We start from the raw sequence: 5,691 nt of genomic DNA on the forward strand, positions 1-5,691 counted from the left end.
AGACTGCTCCTGTCGACTCATATCTTAAATTCTGCTCTAATGCTAGGATTAAAGTCTTGGGACCACAAATGCTGAGATTACCTTTGTGTTTGCTATGTTTCTCTTTCAGACTGGATCAATTTTAAGCAGTTCATGTAGGACTGTAACTAACCGAAATCCATCTGCCTATATCTCTCAGTGCTGGGACTAAAGGTGTGTACCACCACTGCTTAGACTGTATGGATACCTAGTATGGCAACTAAGACTAAATGTGTGTGCCACCATTGCCTGGCCTTTATGGCTATCTGCTGTGGCTAGCTTTGCACACTGATCTTCAGGAGATCTTTATTTGTTATATCCTGAAAAAATATCACCATAACAAAATATTTGACTTGATATCTACCCTATCCTCAAGGCCTGCTGGCACCAGATTAGTTAGAACTTTTGGGAGTGGTCAACCACTGTTCTAACCTGTGGCATTGCCAAGAGGAGGACATGCACAACACTGCATGCTAACACAACTGGCAAATAAATAATTACACACATAAATAAATATTTAAATAAATGAATGAATAATTTCTATTCAATTTTTCTACTATATTCATAGATTGGTTCCAAGAGTAACCACCATTAGAAAGACTTCCCACAACAACTGATAGGAGAAGATGAAGAGAAGCACTACCAGACATTAGGCAGAGCATAAGGAATTTGACATAAGAACAGAAGGAATGATAATAGGAAGAATTGGGTTCAAGGACACCAGGACAATATGCCCCACAGACTAACTTAACAGGGAGCAAAGTGGCTCACAGAGACTAAAGGACTAATGGAGGAAACTGCATGGGTATGAACTATTTCAACTGCATGTGTTTTTTTTCTTTTCTATTTTTATTTAAGTTAGAAACAAGCTTGTTTCACATGCCAGTCCCATCTCCCTCTCCCTTCCATCTTCCCCTGCCCTTGCCACCAGGACCCCAGACTCCCAGCCAATCTCCCCTGTAATCTCTAGATAGGGTGAGTCCCACCATGGAGGATCTTCAGAGTGTGTCATTTGATCCAGCTCAGGGCCTTAGTGATCTTTAGTTTCATGATTTGGTGAAACCCCTAACAGAGGGAATGGGGTATCTCTAAATATTTTCCTCATATTGAGACTCTCTGCCTACTGTATTGCCTCATCAAGCGTTAATATGAGCATTGGTGCATAGTCTTATTGAGTCTTCTTAAGACACCTTAGGTTGACATCCTTGGAAGGCCTGATTTCTTCAAAAGAGAAATGGAGGAGAGGTAGATTTGAGGAAGAGATAAGTTATGGGGTAATTTGGAAAAGTGGAGAAAGGGGACAATATATTCTGATTCTGACCTATGAGAGAAAAACAAATAGGAAGGAAGGAGAGAAGAAAGGAAAGAAGGAAGGAAGAATAGAACAAGAAGAAAAGAAGGAAGGAAAGAAACATGATTTTAGTGAAATGCTGTCATCCCCAAACCAGATTCTCTTTCAGTGAGCTGACCATCTGAATTTTGGGAACACAGACTACCACCAGGTTAAAGTGAATTAAGAAAGCTGTATTTACTCTGCACAGCAATGACTCTACAATATGATCTTTGAGAATAGAGTATGGGCTACATTTTCAGGCCCCCTTCTAGAGCAAAGTACAAATGGGAATTTTGTAACATCACAATTGTGTAAGAGATTTATACAGAAGCAGACAGCATATTAGGTTATTTGAGGAATAGTATGACACAATGTATCAAGGTTCCTTGACAGCACAGATTATCATGCTAGGGTAGAGAGTACTTGGGAGTCAAACATTAATTTTGTAGCAAAGGAAACAATTAATTCTGGCGTTATAACAATTTAGCTTTTTAGTCCAATAAGAACTCAGTCTGATCCAGCAGGATGCCCCTTTCATGCCAAAGAACTCCAAAATAGATTTCTTCCTTTTTTAACTTTAGTTTCATTTTCTCTGTGTAGACTTAGAAGTCCTAGAACTAGCCCTATAGGCCAGGCTGCCCTGGAACGTCCAGAGATCTGCATGTCCGTGCTCATTTAGTGCTGGGTTGAAATGTGGAGCTTTTCAAGCAAACTCTGATACAGAAATCACACCCAAACTCTCTTGCACTGATCTATGTTTCGAGTTCTCTAGGCACCCACATGGAGCTGACACCCACTTGGAGCTGGAGGCTGTCTGAAAATGTTCCACCGTCTGTTTTATAGAGTACCCTACACCACACTTGATGGGAGATGCCATTTAATCTCTAAGGATTTGGAATGTCCTTACTGAATAAACAAAATAACCTTGAACCTGTAGTTGTTGTTAACATTTGAATTGTCCACCTGTACATAAATAAATATTAAATAAATAAGAAAAATCTTTAACCTAAGGTCTGTTTCTAAAGATTGAAAAAGTGAGGAGGCAACTAGCATTTAAGCAACCTTACAGTTCATATTAATATAAGATTTATAGGCTCAACAAAATCTCTAATTAGTGGTAAAAACATTTTATGGAGCCCTGAGTCGTCTGTTGTGCAGCTACACTGCAGGTGAATAAATGTCCCATCTTATCCTCTCTTCCTGGTGACACAAACACACTGGATTCCATCTCCTGTGTATGCAATGAAACCAAACTCCTACTTTCCCATTCCTAAACAGAGTAGACACTTCCAAGAATGCTCAATATTTATTTGCATTCATGCTGAAAAGAAAAGACTAACAAATAGTGTGAAGTAACAGAAAAATGGGTTCCAAAGCATTGTGGCTCAAGAACCATGATAGAGAAAGTCCCTACAGCAGATTCCATGTAGCAAAGGCAATAGAAACATTTTCTACAAAACAGATAGAGAAGGCCATTTGAGGAGCACCTTGCTGGCTCAATGGAAATCCCGCATCGAAAGTCTATCAGTGCTAAGGTAGTCTCTATCTTTCACAGAGTCCCCGAGTAACAATAGAGGTTTCTGCAGGAATCCCCAAGGAACCCGGAAGCTTTGTGGAGTTTCACTCTTCCTAGGACCCTGGAATGTTTTCTCCACGTCCTATATGTTTTTCATTGGCACTCGGCAAGGCCAGTCAAGGACACAGAGAAAGGGTGAGACATCCGGACTTCCTGGGGTACAGGTCCAAATCTCTTGCTTCAAGGGCCTGGTCAACTTGCCAATATGTCCACAGGAGCCCGGGTCCTGTCAGTAAGTGGGGTGAGCACTAGTAAAGAAGCAGAGGCCTCTACCTTGGCTTCTTCTTCTTGAATCTTGCCGTTCCTTCCTGACTGCAGAGTAAGGCAGGGTTCCTGGCTCTCTGAGCAGACAGGAGCCTGGCAGAATCATGCCATGGGTAGTTCTCCTTGTCCGGCTCATTCCTGTCTGGGTCTTCTCTGCGTCTGGGCTGGTGGATCACAACTGCATGGGCCGGCAGAGTGGACCCAGTTTGCCTGAGACTCAGCATGGTTTTGGGGCGCTTCTTTTCCTGCAGTTCTTTCCATTCATCTAAGGAGATTTCTTGGGTCACTGCATTCTCCAGCTCTCTGACTGGCTCTGTGGCTTCTACCGAGGATCCTCTATTGCATGTTTTCTGCCCACCTTTCCCAACGTGAGCCTTATTGGCCGTGCCTACTTGCCTCCTGACACTGGCCTCTCTGTTACCAGTCTCCTGGACATAGAAGAGCAGATAGGCCGGCTCACTCAGGACACAAGTCACGTCGCTCCTGGTGACCCTAGAATCATCCATCTTGTACCACTTGCCGTCGCTAGCTCTGACATAACAGAAGTAATATCCACTGTAGCAAGTCACACCAGTGTGGACCAGCACAGCATACAGGGCATACACCAACGGTCCTCTATTGGACTGAGACATGTATGGGCGCAGGTCAAGGGACTCGGAATACCTTACTTCCTGTCCGTTTTGCCACCCGTGCAGTCTGAGAAGCGGTTCAACAGGAGCATGAGAACCTTCGAGGCATTTTGAACTATCAGACTCTTCAAAGCTGGCGTCTTCCCCTGGCAATGGTCACAGTGGTAGGCGTTTTCCCCACACAGCCCTCGGCATTCACAAGATTCTCCAAGGCTTGGTTCACATTCTGCTCCACATGAATATCCAGGGGGATGTCCAGGAATGGGCTAAAGGCATCTGAGGTGCCCTGGCACTGGAGACACTTGACCTGAGATCTCCACGAGCCTCCAAATATCTCGTGGATTGGGGTGCTGTCCTCAGAGCGGTCTTCGCAGTGCTTGCTCCCTCCAAGGGAGGATTCGTGCATGGCGTTCAAGGTGAACATGAGAAACTCATGGGCATCTTCCTGCTTGTGCTTGTGGAAGGCACGAGTCAATTTGGTCGAGGGCTGCATGGCATCCGTGCAGTAGAGGAGACTCCGAGTCATGTGAGCTTCCAGAGCACACATTGTGCAGCCATCCCGGTGGCAACAGCCCCGAGAATGCTCCCGGGAGAGCAGGTAGTTGGCAAGAGGTGGCGTGTGTGTCAGATACTGCAAAGCTGCATTCACATAGCAGCTGTTGCCTGTGTTCATGAGACCTGCACCCACGCCGAGGGGCCTCTCCCAGCTCGCAATGTACTTGCACCTGCCAGCCAGCTCTGCTGTCCCCTGAGCTTTATCCTGGTGGAATTCTGCGGCCACAGGAGCTGACAAGGCTGAATCTGCTGAAGGAAAAGAACACCAAGACACCTCAGATTCAGCAGTATGGCTTGAGGACTTGCAACATGAGAAAGTCTTACAATGAGACTCACCTTCTGAGAGCCACTGAGTTGCCTCCATGTCTCCAGACGCCACTTCCAAACACCTTGCTGAAGACTTCTCTGGGAGCAAGAAGATGCTTTTCCCTTCTACAATGTATTCCAAGAGAGACCCTGTGACAAATGCACAAGTTTTTATAGCTCAGTCCTATTTTCACACCCATTATCCCTGCCCCCAGCCTGGACTCCTAATCCCCTACAAGCCTCCAATTGCCTAGGGCAACTGTGGGTGTGGCTTATGCAAAACATCAATAATATCTGATCTCTTCAGCAGCTGGCCATGACCCTAAGTGTCTTCAACTTCACTTTTTCTTGTAAAAACAAATTTACAAATTCACATCAGATGAAGAAAGCAGGGGTAGACCTGCCATACAAGAGTCTCCTTCCTGTTCTTTATCCCACCACCAAAAATAAAGGCTAGCGACCGGAAGTGCTTTTGGTCCAAACAAGCAGGCTTCACCTCTGTGCACAGCAGATCAGGTCAAGGGGCTGTACCACCCTTCTCCTACCCCATTGTTGGAGTACAAAGACCATGTTCTGTATTCATTCTAATAAAATGCTATTAAACCCTCATTCTCTCTCTCTCTCTCTCTCTCTCTCTCTTTCTCTCTCTCTCTCTGTCTCTGTCTGTCTCTCTCTCAGTTCAGTGTTTAACAACCTGTTACCCTAGAAGATCCTAACTAATACAACTACCTCATATTTTCCATAGAACACACGAACATTTCCAGTTGAAAACCTACTGTGTGACATCTCTCATATTTACCCATGAAACCAACCATTTACAAAACAAAATAATGCCTTTCTCTCATGCTTTATACCCACCCCTCCCCACTTTCCCTACCTTGATATCCTCCTCCGACTCCCCTTCACCATTTCCCTCACTGTGGCCCCACGTCACTGCCTATTTTCAGTCACCCGGAAAAAACAAAGATATCTGCTAAAGCCACTTCTGATAAACACCCTACTGCAGGGAG

The 5,691-nt window shown here is 44.8% G+C and overlaps 1 pseudogene; it reads right to left on the reverse strand.

Moving 5' to 3' along the window:
* Positions 1-3,196: 3,196 nt before the first annotated feature.
* On the reverse strand, positions 3,197-4,739 carry LOC121134001 (annotated as a pseudogene).
* Positions 4,740-5,691: the final 952 nt, after the last annotated feature.

Source organism: Mesocricetus auratus, unplaced genomic scaffold (assembly GCF_017639785.1).
Source record: "Mesocricetus auratus isolate SY011 unplaced genomic scaffold, BCM_Maur_2.0 Super-Scaffold_4256, whole genome shotgun sequence".
Classification (NCBI taxonomy): domain Eukaryota; kingdom Metazoa; phylum Chordata; class Mammalia; order Rodentia; family Cricetidae; genus Mesocricetus; species Mesocricetus auratus.